Here is a 15,405-nt window from a genome sequence, read left to right as displayed (position 1 = left end):
TCCTCTTAACTCTGATTTCCTGTATATATTTGAGTATCTTATGTACACACATAAAAATTCCCCTCCCAGGTAGACTTGTGAAACAGTCAATGTATTTATATTATAAATATGTCCATATTATTTACGTGTGTTAAAATTATATTATATATACACATACACACGTATATGTATGCTTGTATATGTGTATATATAAAAACAATCACTCACAAAGCTAAGTATGAGGGGGACTTTAGGCAAGACATATGCGTGTATACATAAATACATATGAGTATATATACACACATGCATACACACATATGCAAATACACATATATGCAGAGCTTTTTCAAAAGAAGGCTCATGGCAAGGCTGTCAGATGAGATGTGTTGCTGAGATCTGGACTGTGAGGAGGCACACCTATAATTCTTACTGGAGGGAAGCTGGATTACTTGAATTTGGGAGTTCTAAACTGCATTAGGGCTAACTGTACTCAGTAAATTCAGTACCAAAATGGTGAGACAGGGGACAGGGTTGGGAGAGAGACATTAGGTAGCCTAAGGGTAGGGAGCTGAGATGATAATCCAGGCTAGAAACAGAGCAGACTGGCTTCCATGTCAATCAAAAGTGGGATAAGCTTATGAGTAGATACTCAATTTCCACCCATGGCAAATTAGAGAGAACCATTCTCCAAAAAAATTTAAAAAAAAAAATCAAAATTGATTTATTTTAACCAAGTGAACAGCATCGTAAATTAGGGTTTTCAGGACCTTAGAGAACACAACTCTAATTTTCTCACTGCAAAAAATGAAGAAGAGAAAGAAGTTATAAATGGTATGCCTGAGGTCACAAATACCTAGGTGCAACTAGAATTTGAGGTCCAAATCCTTTCTTTTGTTACTAGAACATTCCAAGAACTTTTCTCCACTGCTCCCCCCATCCCCCAACTACTCTCTTTTCCTATCACTAAGTAATCATGCATGAAGTAATAGATACAAGATCCATTTTAGATTCAGGAAGACCCAGGGCTCAAGTCCTACCTATGAAATTTACTATGTGACCAAACAGTAAATCATTTAAATCTCTCAGTGCTCCAGTCAATCCTCTCAGTCTTTAAATTACAGACAAGATTCTCATCTGAAGGTTGCTGAATTGATGGATGTAATTTAACACATCAGGGCCTCATTCAAGTCACAGATGTCTCCTCAATAGAACATAAGCTCCTTGAGTTCAGGGACTGTTTCATTTTTTGTATTTTTATCTCTAGTGCCTAACAGTGCCCAATGCTTGGAAAACAGTCAATAAAATCTTGTCTATTGATGTACATTTTTGAAAATCATTTTTTTCAGCTATGTGTCAAAATACCACAGTAGATTATCATGAATAATGTTGCCTAAGATCTAATTACTTCAGTAAACTAAAAACACTGTCTGTGCTTTGATTTTCTTTTGTAGACTGACCATTATCTGTCACAGTTCCTGAATCAAAAATCTAGCTAGATTCCACAGAACATAGCCTCTGGACTACCTAAATGTAACACTGTTAAATGAAATATAGGTTTTAATCAGATCATACAGGAAGGTTGTGGAAAGATATTAAAGGAGTAGATGAAAAATGAGCATTTAAATCTGTAATATCCACTCACCTCTGACTAACTGAATTATTTATCAGATGCACTCACTGTAATTTGGCACCAAGGTGACTGCTAATACTTAATTTAGCTTTTTCTTGCAACATTTCAATAATTCCAAAGCTTCACATCCAAAATAGAAATATCAACTCCAGCACAGCCACCAAAAGATAGGACTTGGGCATCATAGTAATCTTCAAGCATTCCCTCCAATTAATTCCTCCAACTGCACACCATAAACAGCTATGCACAGTCTAAGCTTGAAGACTTCCTTCCTCCCTTTACTCTATCTCCATCTTGACAGCATTTGTTCAACTGCAATCATTTTGTCTAATTGCAGTTTAAATCAATTATATCTTATCCACCTTAGTCCAAAAGCATGTTACCTATGGTTAGAGTGCTGTGCCTAAAACTGAATAAGAAAAAAAAAATTGGTAAGATCCCATTTAGTAAACTATGCAGTCCTTTCAACAACCTCAAACTACACATTCTCACTAAAACAAACTGATTTATTACCAGCTTTCTTCTAGTGACACTGTATAGCTGTGAATCATGAAACACCACAAAGCTCAGAAGAAATAAAATTATAGGTGGCCCACAGGACAATGAATGATTGAAGAAAAACAATTAGTAAGTACTATGGGCCAGACACTGTGTTAAATTGGGAAGATACACATATAAAAATGAGATACCCCCCTGGCTTCAAGGAGCTAACATTCTTTGGAGCAAACAACACACATAGGATAGTGGTGACCTAGAAAGGGAGGGACTGCAGAGGAAGTCACAGGAATGGTGGTGGGTGGTGTCATATGGCAGTTGACTGTCACGTTCTTTAGAGAAGCAACAGTATTATTTTGATTACTTTTCCCAAAGCAAGAGGCAGAAAGCACAACAGAGGGATGGGGGAGAGGGGATATTAATTACAATGGTTTATGTTTGATGGGGCATAGTGGAGATAAAGTACTGGTCCAGGAGTCAGGAAGACTCGTCTTCCTGAGTTCCAATCTAGTTACTAGCTGTGTGAGCTGGAGCATGTCATTTAACCCTGTTTGCCTCAGTTTCCTCATCTGTAAAATAGTTGGAAAAGGTAGTAGCAAACTACTCCAGTATCTTTGCTGAGAAAATCCCAAATGGGGTCATAAAGAGTTGGATATGACTGAAAAACAACCGAACAACAATCTACATCATGGGAAGATGAGAAGATGTATCCCGGGCAGATAGACGGAAATAATAATCTCGAGCCAGTCAGTAAAAGAAACATGATCAGGAAAAAATTGGGGCTTGTCAAGTAATGAGACCAAGGCGAAGAATAACACAGCTAAATTAGGGGTTCTCTACATTCTTTCAGGTCATAAACTTTTTTGGCACTCAAACTGAAGCTTCTCAGGCCTGGACAATATATATTACAGCTGCTTATCTTGCTTTTGAGTTTTATGAACTTTTTAGGAGGCATCTTTGTATGTTGTGGCAGAGGACTACTCACAGAACAGCATTTATGTACACATACATGCATTCATTCATTCATTCATTCATTCAAAGAGATATTAAATGCCTGCTATGTAAAAGGAGCTACTTATTACTAAGTTGTAGGGGAAATGAAGCATGTACATACATAATTATAATACAAAATAGAAGATGATGAAAGTAGCCCAATGTGATATATGACTTGATAAGAGGAAAACACCAGATCCGGCTCAGAAAGATAAAGGAAGATTTTAGGGAGGAGGGAATATGTGAGTCTTTAGGAATTGATAATACTAGAAAAGGGGCAGCTAGGTGGCACCATAATGCATAAAGTGCTGGTCCTGGGGTCAGGAAGACTCATTTTCCCAGGTTCAAATCTGGCCTTTGTCACTTATTAGCTGTGTGACCCTGGGCAAGTCATTTAATCCTGTTTGCCTCAGTTTCCTCATCTGAAAAATGAGCTGGAGAAGGAATTGGAAAATCACTCCAGTATCTTTGCCAAGAAAATCCCAAATGGGGTCATGAAATCAGGCATAACAAAAAAGAAGAAAAGAAGACTGAATAATAATAAATATTGGAAGAAGTAGAGATGGGGTGGGGGAGGGATGCAGAAGGCAGGAAGAGAGAAAGACAATCAAAAGTACATAGGGGCATCATTTGAAGGGATGGTAAATACTACGGATCAGCTGAAGGATACAGTGTGTGGGGGCTATTAGAGCTAGACAACACTAGAAAGGTAAGTTGGCAACACACTGGAGATTTTTAACAATACTAACACAATAATAGCTAATATTTCTATAGTGCTTTAAGGTTTACAAAGTACATTTATGCATATTATCTCATTGAATCCTCACAACTCTTTCACACAGGTATATTTATTATTCTCGTTTTATAGATGGGGACACTTAAGCAGAAAGAATCACAGGATCACACATTAAAACTTGAAGGGATTTCAGAGGTCACTGAAGGTCACTCCATTTTAAACATTAGAAACCTAATGGTACAAGGCATGCTTTTCCAGGATCATACAGCTGGTGTCTGAAGCAGAATTCAAAATCAGGTCTTCTTTACTCAAAAGCTGGCAGTTTTATCTACTCTACCAATTAGTAGGCATTGGGGAGCCACTGACATTCTTTTTATCGAGCCTACACTTGAAGATCTTCAGTAGATGGAAGCCTTTCAAGGCAGCTCAATTCGCTTTTTTAGACAGATCTAATTGTTAAGATGTTTTCCCCCTTACACCAAACCTTAAATCTACCTCTGTAACTTCCACCCATTAAATCTAGATCTTCTCTCGGCAGCTGTTCTGAGAAATATGAATCAGTAGTGTGATATGATATCACAGGTGCAGTGAGATGCAAATGAGATAATGGATGAAAAGTATGTTGCAATCCTTATAAGAATTATTATTATCACTGGTGGTGGTGGTGGTGGTGGTCTACAATCATCAGGCCTCCAGTCTGAATATAGCCATTCCATAGCCCTCCTGCTGAGCTCCAGCTATGTTTATAAAGCAAGACAAGGATATGTGCTAGTAAATGTTTAACAACTGAGCTCTTGAGAAGGAATTTTTGAAAGTATGCACACATACACATACACATACACACACATACACACGCACACACTTAAGTCTAGACAATCAACAAAACCATAAATCTAACCCAGGTTCATGACAATTTCTGATTTCTGAGGTGCAAATACTCACGCTAAAATAATTAGCCATCTCTCAAAAAAGTCATGAGAGCTAGCTCCAGTGAGTAGGGTAATGTGATTTGCAGCAACATTAAAAGGCAGATAGCCTGCAAAATAGGAATGTGATAATTTGAGTGTCTTTTTCAGGCTTCAAAGGAAATGCTGTGTTCAGTTCTGGGTGATAATATTTAATAAGACACTGATAAGTTGGAGAATAATAATAATAACATTTATATAGCACTTATTATGTGTCAGGAACTGTGCTAAATACTTAACAATTATTATGTCATTTGAGTATTCAGAGGAGGACAAGCAGGAAAATGCAAATCTTTGATTCCATAATAAATGAAAATTCATTAAAAAAGCTAGATATCTTAACTTTGAAAAGACTCCGAGGGGACTTAATACTCTTGGGGCATCTGAAGGGCTCTCTTGTGGATGAAGATTAGACTTTTTCTGTTTGGTCCCAAATGGACTGGAACAAAGGTAAACATTAGAAAGGATAAATTGAGGCGTGGTGTTAGGAAAAACTTCCTAAAAATGAGTTGTCCCAGACTGAAATAGGATGCCTCTAGAGGTGACAGTTTATTATTTTTTGGAAGGCTTTAAGAAAACACTGGACAATCACTTGTCAGTTGTGATATATTGAGTATGTATTCTCTTTCTGTTTTGGTTCTGTCCTGAATTTCATTCCAACTTACAAATTCTGTATTTCTAAGTAATCTAATATTCTTGCACAAAACAACCTTTCAAAATAATTACAGGTTATTATGTACCTCCATGAGTCTTTTCTTTCTATAATGTGTCCCTAGTTTCTTCAGTTTCTCCTCATATGGCATGGTCTACAGTCCTCTCATAAACCTAGGTTGCTCCTCTCTGGATATGGTCCAGTTTTTAAATTCTCCTTCTAAAATGGAACACCTAGATGACTTCCACTTGGGGTCTGCCCTCTTGCTGAAGAGACAAAAACACATGTATGCAGCAATAAGAGAAAATTCAAGGCAACATATACCTAAGTACAAGACACTTAGTTTATGATGGAAAATTCCTTGGAATGGAAACTGTGACATCTGTGTAACCTTCAGAAAATCATTTAATTTCTCTGTCTTATCATTAATAAAATGTGGGGGTTAGACAATAGGAATTTTACTGTCTTTTGTAGCTCTAAATCTTAATGAATCTAAAGGGCTTTGTGAGTTTGGGACAGTTTCTTGAAAAAGCAAATTTTGAGTTAGACTTTGAAAGAAGTAATGAAATTGAATTGGAAGAATGATGAATGAAAATGCTATCTCCACTCAACAATTTTATTGTAATATTTTTTAATTTGCTATATCAATCAAGTAAGTAAGCATTATATTAACTACATAAATACAATATTAAACACATATTATGTACCTGGTTTTGCGGTAGGAGAAAAAAAATCTAAACAGTCCCTGCCCTCAAAAAGCTTGCATTCAAACATATACATATATAGTCATTTAACACATACAAAAGGTTTGGGATAATCAGGGTAAAAGAGATTAACCGACTTGCCTAAAGTCACAGAGGAAACAAGGGGCAGGCCCAGGTCTTCCAACTGCAGATTTCTTTCCACAATACAGCAGCTACATCTAATCTCACCCTCCTTCTTTTAAAAGATATGCAATCAATGGATCCAGAAGTTAAGCCAGCTGTTCAAGGTAACACTAATAGAATAGCTGAGACTAGACCCCAGATCATTTGGTTTCAGCTCAGTGCTATTTCTAAGTGGTTGAAAGCAGCTAGGTGTTGCAGTGGATAGAGCACCAGTGCAGGAGTCAGGAGGACCTCAGTTCAAATCTCACTTCAGAGACTTGACACTCACTAGCTGTGTGTGACCTTGGGCAAGTCACTTAACCCCAATTGCCTCATCCTGGGTCATCTGCAGTCATCCTGATGAATGTCTGGTCACTGGATTCAGATGGCTCTGGAGGAGAAGTGAGTCTGGTGACCTGCACAGGCCTCCCTCACTCAAAACAAAGTCAAGTGCAAGTCATATCATTATTTCTCTGATGGCATGGTCTTCTTCAGCAACGAAGGATGAACACACATTTCTAAGTGGTTTGGAACAGTCATTCCAAAGCTGAATGGCCTGCCTCTGGAGGTAGTAGTAACTAAAGACTTTAGGTCTTGAATCAGTATGAACTGAGTAGGTAATCTTTGTGGTTTCTTCTAATTCTGAGACTGATTCTATGAAATAAGGAAGGGGAAATGTTATCTTACTACATGGGGGGATGGGGGACAGGGGAGCCAAAATCATGAAGATGAAATAGTATTTTCCTGTTTAAAATCCACAAAAGGAACCTTAGTACCTGCTCCTATACCACTGACTTGTCTATTTCTTTTTATTTTTTAAATCTTCCTTCAGGATACAGAGTCTGGCTATACAGTCACAAAAGTGGGTTTTTAAAAATGGCTCTCTTCATTTTAATACTTTTTAGCTCTCAGGGTACTCATCTCCCTATGCTTACCAGGTGCCTTGGGTAGCTAGGTGGCACAGTGACTGCTGGACCTGAGTCAGGAAGTCTTAATTCAAATCTGACCTCAGACACTTACTAGCTGGGTGACCTCAGGATTTAATTTAACCTCTGTTTGTCTCACTTTCCTCATCTGTAAAATACAGAAACTATGTAACACCTACCTATTTGTAAAGTGCATTCTAAACCTTAAATATCTATATAAATGCTAGTTATTAACTACTACTAGCCACTATATGTCAATAAGAAATAGGCCATGCTACATTTTGTTCATTTATATATCATTAAAAAGAAATGGGGAGCTAAGCAAATGGCCAACGAATTCAAACGATTATAGAAAGCACCATGATTCAGGCCAGTAAACACATTCATTCTCTCTCCCTCCCTCCCTCCCTCTCCCTCTCCCTCTCCCTCCCTCTCCCTCTCCCTCCCTCCCTCCTCCTTCCTTTCTCTCTCCCTCCCTCTCTCTCATTTTCCAATCAATAATCAGTGTTTTTGAATATGATTGTCACCATCCCTTACTCATTGCCTCAGCTAACTCCTTCACTGCCTATATAGATACAAGCATAGTTTCATTCCTTTTTTTCTCCAGAGCTCATGTGTCACTCCCATACTTACCACACACATCTCTACCTAATAACCAAGGAACTGTGATTCACAGAAATAAATAAATGAATGGATGAAAATAAAAGCCAGAGATTATTGTTATTCTGAGCTTGTCAGAGTTCCAGTGCATATTCACCAATATGGTACTAGTTTCACTGTAAACATGACCAGAGAGCCCCCACTCAAAGCCCTTCTATTTCAAAGAATGATAGCATCAATTTTTGATAATCTAGTAACTTGTTTCCCTAATAAGGTATTGGATTCAACTACATAGCAAATAAACTCAGTGCTACGAATGTACATTTCCTACAGTAACATTACTCCCAATTTTTCATTATATTCCGTAACTGAGACTTTTGCCAAATCATTATTCTCTGTATGAACCATAGAGCTCCATTAGATTTCTCTGACTCTGAAAGCAAAGTCTTGGCTCTGAACATACTCTGAAGTACACAAAAGTGAGGAAAGAAGGTAATCAATCTTGATTTTTCTACTTTGTTCCACGTGCTAAGGGGTTCTTTAATGAAATCAGCAGTGCCATCAAGTCATCCATTCCAGAAGCAATCTAGAAAAAGAAGCAAAGACTTCCTCTCAATGAGAGTTTTGAGCCAAAATAACTCATGTCTTGGAAGTGTCAGGGCACTGGTTGTTAGTTCATCAATTATGAATTTGTATTTTGAGATATAATAGATTGGAAAGAAAAATTGTATGATTCTAGTGACCATACTCTCCTTGAAATTTGTTTCCTTTTGATTCTGTTACCTCTGTTATGAGATACACAGAAATATATGATGGAAACTTAACTTGTGAGAGATGAAAATTCTTGCAGTATGATCCCAAGAATGAGCACTAGAATTATAGAAAGACAGGCTAAGCAAAACAGTAATAATATGAACAATGAGAGTTTGAAGGCTATTGCTTTCAATTTAAGAGATGAACACAAGACTGGCGGGGAGGAAAAAAAATCAGAGTTAGATGGGCAGAACATATGCATTTCACATAGTAGTTGACACTAGAGTATCAAGGTCTAAACATTCAAGTCACCTCTATATATTTCAAGCTTTCCTACGGAAAAAAAGTGGCTGAATTGCTTTTTTTTTTTTTCTAAGAGACTAGGGAAAATTTGATGATGTACTTCAATTCCCACTGCTCTCCTCTGAATCCTCTTCCATTTGCAGTGACAGGCAATTATTACAATGTTCCTCCATTCTTTAAGTCTGTTTATGACACTCGAATTAATTTATGTATTGCAAAATGTCTCTCCATTGATGTATCTGCTTTGTAATGCATGTATACATATCAATTACATAGAAGCAAGAGGTTAGTGAAGGATGCCAGTGATTAGCTTGTTATATACTGAATAAAAACAGGTCATAGTCTTCTTTTTAGGTAACCAATAATTCATTTTATCTTGGTGGCTTTCCCAATGGAGAATCTTTCAGTTTTGATTATTAATAATTTTATAAGCTCATAAGGAGCCAAGAGAGATGTGAAGGGCCATTTCACTTTGCAGTAAAACAAGTCACTGATGTAACCAGAGCCAGATGTGGTTCAGAGAACAAGAAACTCAAGGAAAACTCCAGACTGATGAAAAGAGAAGCAGAGCATGAGTGTGAACCAAAGGAAAGTCACATATCTGGGGCTACCTAGTAGGAGAAGAAAGGTATGATTTGGAAAGAATTGGTTCTACCTACCTTCTACCAGGTGGGATGAGGGGAGCTAGCTCTGACCCATAAACTTTTCAACCTTGCCAGATAGTGATAGCTACTAGTTTTACCCACACTCTGCTGGTTCTCATACTACATTTGCTCCTTTCACTTGTTTATTTTCTTGTTTTTGATCTTTTAAATGTGGACATCCTCCTGGGGTCCATCCTAAACCTTTTCCTCTGTTCTCTCTCTCTGCACATTCCCCCTCAGTAATCCTATCCACTCCCAAGGCAATCATTTTCACCTTTATATAAATAATTCTACCTACAACTCTGACTTTTCTCCCAAACCATGGCCCATAATTTATAACTGCTTCTTCTTCCCCAGGCAGGTGCTTCTCTAAGGGTTCAGTGGGAAAAGCACTACCCCCTGTGTCAAAGGATGTGGAGTTATCCTGTTACTCTTACTATCTTTGTGTCGTCATTTACCTTCCCTGTGCCTCAGTTTCCTCATTTGAAAAATAAGGGGGTTGGACTAGACAGTTTCTATTCCTTCTCACTCTTGAGCCTAAGAACTCATACAAACTCATCATCTTTGCTATCTCTATCCCCATCCCAAAAATAAACTAACAACACTCCTTCCTCAGACTTCCTTATTTCTTTTATCAAAGCACCATCATCTTCATAGTGATTCATGCACTAAACCTTAAAACCTCAATCACCTTGGGCTCTTCCCTCTCTCTTATCACTCTCCCAGACTCCTCAATCAGTCTAGAAGCTTATTATTTTGATTCTTCTTATGTAAGGCCTCTAGTATGTGCCTTTTCAGAGGTGTTACCATTAAACATTAGAGCTGAAAGGGAGATTAGAAAACAAGCAAACTCTTCCTTCTAAAGATAAGGAAACTGAGGCCCAGTGAAGTCAAGGAAATTGCCAAGAGAAGCACAGTTAATTAGTGGCAGAAGAGTTAGGATTTGACAACAGGTCATCTGACTCCAAGATCAAAAGTCTTGTCCACTATACCAGTCTATCTCTATTTTTGACTTCCAAGTCCAGGCCCTCATTATCTCTCATCTTGACAACTGCAAGATTGACAATTTAGGTTTCCCTGCACCTAATGCCTCATCATTTTGTACCGAACCATACTAAAATCTCATTTATTCTTCAAGGTGCAATTAAAAATTCACTTCCTTTTTAATACCTTCAGTTCTCTAGTCAGAAGTGATTTTTCACTTGTACCAAATTCTATGACATTTGATTTGTACCATTCTTATGACTCTTGGCACATATTCAATACATTTCAATAAAGCTTCTTATCAGGATGTAAACCCTCTCAAGAATGAGAACAGAAATAAAGACAGGATTCTGTGATTTCACTGATGCACTCCCTAATAAGGAAATTCCCTCTACTTAGGTAAATCAATATCTTCTCTCTACTTATAGCCTAAGAGTTGTCCAGAGCTATAGTGTCAAACCCAAATAGAAATAGGTCCACAAAACCATACATAAGGATCCCTGATGTTGATTTAGAAAACTACACATTAACATTACCTATGCTCTATTATATTTTTATTTATTTTGTTAAATATTTTCCAATTACAGTTTAATCTGGTTCTGACCTCACTTGGTATTATGGTTGCCCACAGGGCCCTGCAGCCTAGAGCACTGAGAAGTTGAGTGGCTTTCTCAAGGTCACAAAGCCAGAACATGACAGAGGTAGGATTTTTACCTAGGTCTTCCTAACTCCAAAGTCAACTATCTACTATATTTTGCTTCAGGTATGGGAGTGAGGGTAAAAATTACATCTAATTTATCACCTAGATGCAGTTAGGTGGCATAATATATAGAGCTGTACGCCTAGAGTCAGGAAGACCTGAGTTCAAATGTAGCCTCAGATACTAACTGTGTGACCCTGGGCAAGTCAGTTCTGTCGTCTTAATCTGCAGAAGAAAATGACAAAAACCACCCATCACTGCTACCACTCTTGGCCCCTCAAAAAACTGTAATGGCTCTTTAATGCCTGAAGGATGAAGTTTAAATATCTTAGTCTGGTACCTACAGCTACCCCCCTCCCCCATTCTGGACCCAACCTACTCCCTCTGTTCTAACAGAAGCAAGCCAATAAGAAATGCTTTGTGCTTTGCCAATTTTATGTCTTTGTTCATGATATTTTCCCCCAGCAAAACAAACAAAGAAACATCCCTCTGTTAAATATTACACATTCTTCAAAGTGTACTTAAATGTGTCCTTCATGAGGTCTTCATTATGGTACTATGAAAAATAATAATAGCAATAATAAAATAGCCTATAGATAGTGCTTTAAGATTTAAAAAAAGTATTATCTCATTTGATCCTCACAACAACTCTGGGATGCTATTATTGTCAGTCTACAGATAAGGAAACTGAGGCTGAGAGAGTTTCAATGACCAGCCCAGGGTCACAGTTAATAAATGTCTGAGGCAGTATTTTAACTGAGTTCTTCCTGACTTCCAAGTCCAGCGCTCTACCTATTGCACCACCTACCTGTCTCAAAAAACACTGGAGTTGGAATCTGAAGAACTAGATTTAATCCTTACTCTAATGAGACCTGTGTGACTTCAGAGAAGTCACTAAATTTCGTTAGACCCCAGTTTCTTCATCTGTAAAATAAACGATTGAACTGCATGTCTCTGAAGTCCCTATCAGATCTAGATATATGATCCTAGGAATTCTATCTTAGTGATCTCTCCCTCTTCTGAAATCATAATTGCAATACTCATAAAAGTATTAATCATAGTGTCATAAAATCTTAATAACTGGAGGAGACCTTAGGAGATCAGAAGTTATTTCATGACTTCTAAACTCCTCAGTACGTCAATACTAAGTCCTTAGACACTAGAGTCACAAAAGGAAAGATTTTTATAGAAATTGAAGCCAACAACATTTGATATCATTTTGAGACTATAATTATTATTATTATTATTTTGCTTCCTAGCTCATACCTGCATGACTGCAGTCAGATAATTGCTCATAGTCTTGCAGAGGGGAAAGAAGTAAGGAAAGTTGCAAGTCATGAAAAAGAAAATGGAAAACTTCTCAATGCAACTAGTCATTGTGGGATCCCACAGGCCTGAGAGAGACCTAATGCTTTACAGTACTAATGAACACAACAGAGAGCTCTTGATTTTTTCCCTGATTTCTTTAAATGACTTTCTGCAAAGGTCACATGGGCACTGCTTTTCTAAATCTACCCTCCCATTATAGGAATCGCGTAGTGACAGTATTAATCCCACTGTTCAGAAGGAGGTTTGAGAATTCATTACAAAGGCATCTAGTACAAAGAAATAAGTAATCCTGGGAGCTCAGACTGTGACTGCAGAATATGACTGTAATAACAATGATCAGCCAATCAGTGCTGTGTTTAGACACAACCTGGGGTCTGGAGAGTAAGGTTCTAATCCTGACTTTACCATTAACTAATCAATGGCATGAATTTTGGCTAGTCACTGACCTCTCTTTGCCTCACTTGTCTAATGTGTAAAATAAAGGAACTAATTTATTGTAGGACTAATCTAAATTACATTAATTTATTTTTATTACCATTATAACTGCGCTTCAAAAGAATTGGATTCCTTTGTAATCCTACATATTTTACGTATTTAAAAAACATTATTCTAATGGGGTACAAGGTTTCACCAACCTACCAAAAGGGTGCATACCATAAGAAAAGGTTAAGATCTCCTGGTTTAGCACTCTAGATAACACCTGAAGATCCTTTCAGCTATAAAATGATATAATTGCATAATTGTTAGGCACAATTTTTTGCCTGTGGTTTCACTACCACAGATCTTTTGATTGCTACTTACTTAACTGATGCTGTGTATTGGGGAAGTAGGTGTTCTTGTCAAAGGCCACTAAAGGCATAAACTGACCTTCAAAAACTAAGCATTGTCTGTGATCTCCAGGTGTGACTTCAAGCTTGTTAATGTTGATATTTCAGTGCTTAGATCCTTCCCAGTGTGAACAAAGAAACTAAATCTTGAAAAGTAAAGTCAATTTGAAAAAGCTTTATCTTGGAGGCATGTCATAATATATCCCTCATGAGAAGTTCAGAAACATCTAAATGAAATATCTCATTTATTCACAAACATGCCTCTCTGTTAACACAGGGAATAGTAACTAGTACTATATATATACAAAAATTATGTTCTTTTAAGAGCTTTCCTACATAGCCTTAATATGGTGGGCATGATGATTATTATCACTGGCTATTGGGGGGAAGCAGGTTACAATTCTGTCTCTTTGCCAATCTGGTGTCAGTTTTCACAATTTGCCTTTTGGCTATTTGGAATGACAGGATAGAATATCTTACCCTCCAGCAAATACAATACATCTAAGGAAAGAGTTGTTCCTAACAGATTTCTAGCACTAGGGTCAAACCTCCTTGACCTAAGACTGAGTTCTTCTTTGGCACTGGGGAAACCTCAACTGATTTTCAGATTTCTACAGAGCTTGGAGTGTAGGAAAGACAATGTTGCCCTGGTTTCCAACTCTATTTAGAAGGCTTGCATTCCAGCAGAGATAGACCTGAATTAGGGACATGAGACCAATGGGATGTGGAAGCACAGATCTTCTGAAGTCACCCTCGTTCAGTTTCTTTCTTGGAATTTAGCAAGGGAACCAAAGTTTAGCTCTGCTCTCGTGCTTCCTTATTTGTGGTCCATCATACACTTCTTCCTGTTCCGCTTCTATTCCTTTCCTGGAGGACCACTAGACATTTATGGGCTCTACAACCACCCTTCTCAGGTGACCACAAGAGGCCCCTCTGGTCCTAAATCAGATGTTACTTAGTAATATACTGCCATCTCTTCTTTCAGAAATAATTGTATGTCTTTACCATTATTATTTTTTGTGTATGATTAAGAAAACATTTCTCATAGATTTGTAGATTGTACTAATCCAGGAATTTCCTGATAGTCCTTGAAATTGGTACATTTCTACTTACATTGTGTTTCTCTGTTGGCTACTGAGTTCGAATTTCCTTTATAATTCATGAGTTTCAATTTCATATTCTCCCAATTAAATACTTCTTTAGAGCAAAACTGAACCTTAAATTTATGGAGTCTAGCTCTCTAGACTTCCTATTGTCCCAGTTCCAAGAGTACTAGATTCCAAGAGCACTAGACCGAGAAATGGAGTATACTAAGGGACCTATTAAAAGATGGTAGAGGGTACAGGCATAGAACCTATTAAATAGCTCCTCCTCTTGCAGCCTCAATAAATTTTTGCATCTAAATGGTTGATATTTGCCTTTGTTCATGTCCCCATACATTCTTTTCTTCTCCTTTTCCTTGAACATTTTTCTTATTTCTGTTTAAAATTTTCATATTGAATGTTGCATTAAAGCATGATTTGATTTTAAGAGTTCCAACTGATTCACAACTATATCTTTTTGTGTAATATTCAATTCATATTACCAATAAATACAAGTTATGATTTTCCTTTTTTGTTCATTATAACAACAATGAAAAATTGATTTTTTTTGGTTGGTTGTTGTCCTTTGTTCTGGAAGAGGACCAAAATGGCAACCACTATGCCAGAGTCGTTTCAATGACAATAAAAAATAAGACAGCAGATATATAGTCTTCTATGAATTATAATTTGTGTATAAGAAGTAGCCTAAATAACATCATTGAGGACTTTATTATCAGAAAAGGAAGGAAGCTGGTGGATAACCTGAATCTTTCTCTGGTACATATAAAATATTAAACAAACTGGAGGAAGGTATTTGGCCCATTGGGTAGACCCTTCTATGAAAATCTACGCAACAGAATGGAATAAAATGAGAGTGTACATGAATAAGCTACAATCTACATTGATGTGAAATAACTAGGAGGAAGAACCACATTGTTAAG

General features: G+C 37.3%; 1 protein-coding gene across 20 annotated transcripts in view; it reads right to left on the bottom strand.

Annotated features, from left to right (window-relative positions):
• FLRT2 (fibronectin leucine rich transmembrane protein 2) overlaps positions 1-15,405 on the bottom strand; it is a 124,511-nt gene that overhangs the window by 25,784 nt on the left and 83,322 nt on the right. The window contains exon 1 of one of the 20 annotated variants that reach the window (XM_072622408.1): positions 5,539-7,622. The exons of the other annotated variants lie outside the window; for them this stretch is intronic. The gene's annotated coding sequence lies outside the window, so the exon portion shown is untranslated. Of the gene's footprint in view, positions 1-5,538; positions 7,623-15,405 lie in introns of those variants that run through there. 20 annotated transcript variants of the gene reach the window in all.

The sequence above is a fragment of the Notamacropus eugenii genome, chromosome 7 (genome assembly GCF_028372415.1).
Source record: "Notamacropus eugenii isolate mMacEug1 chromosome 7, mMacEug1.pri_v2, whole genome shotgun sequence".
NCBI lineage: Eukaryota > Metazoa > Chordata > Mammalia > Diprotodontia > Macropodidae > Notamacropus > Notamacropus eugenii.
Note: the sequence above shows the minus strand (reverse complement) of the source record. Positions and strands in the feature narration are given on the sequence as shown.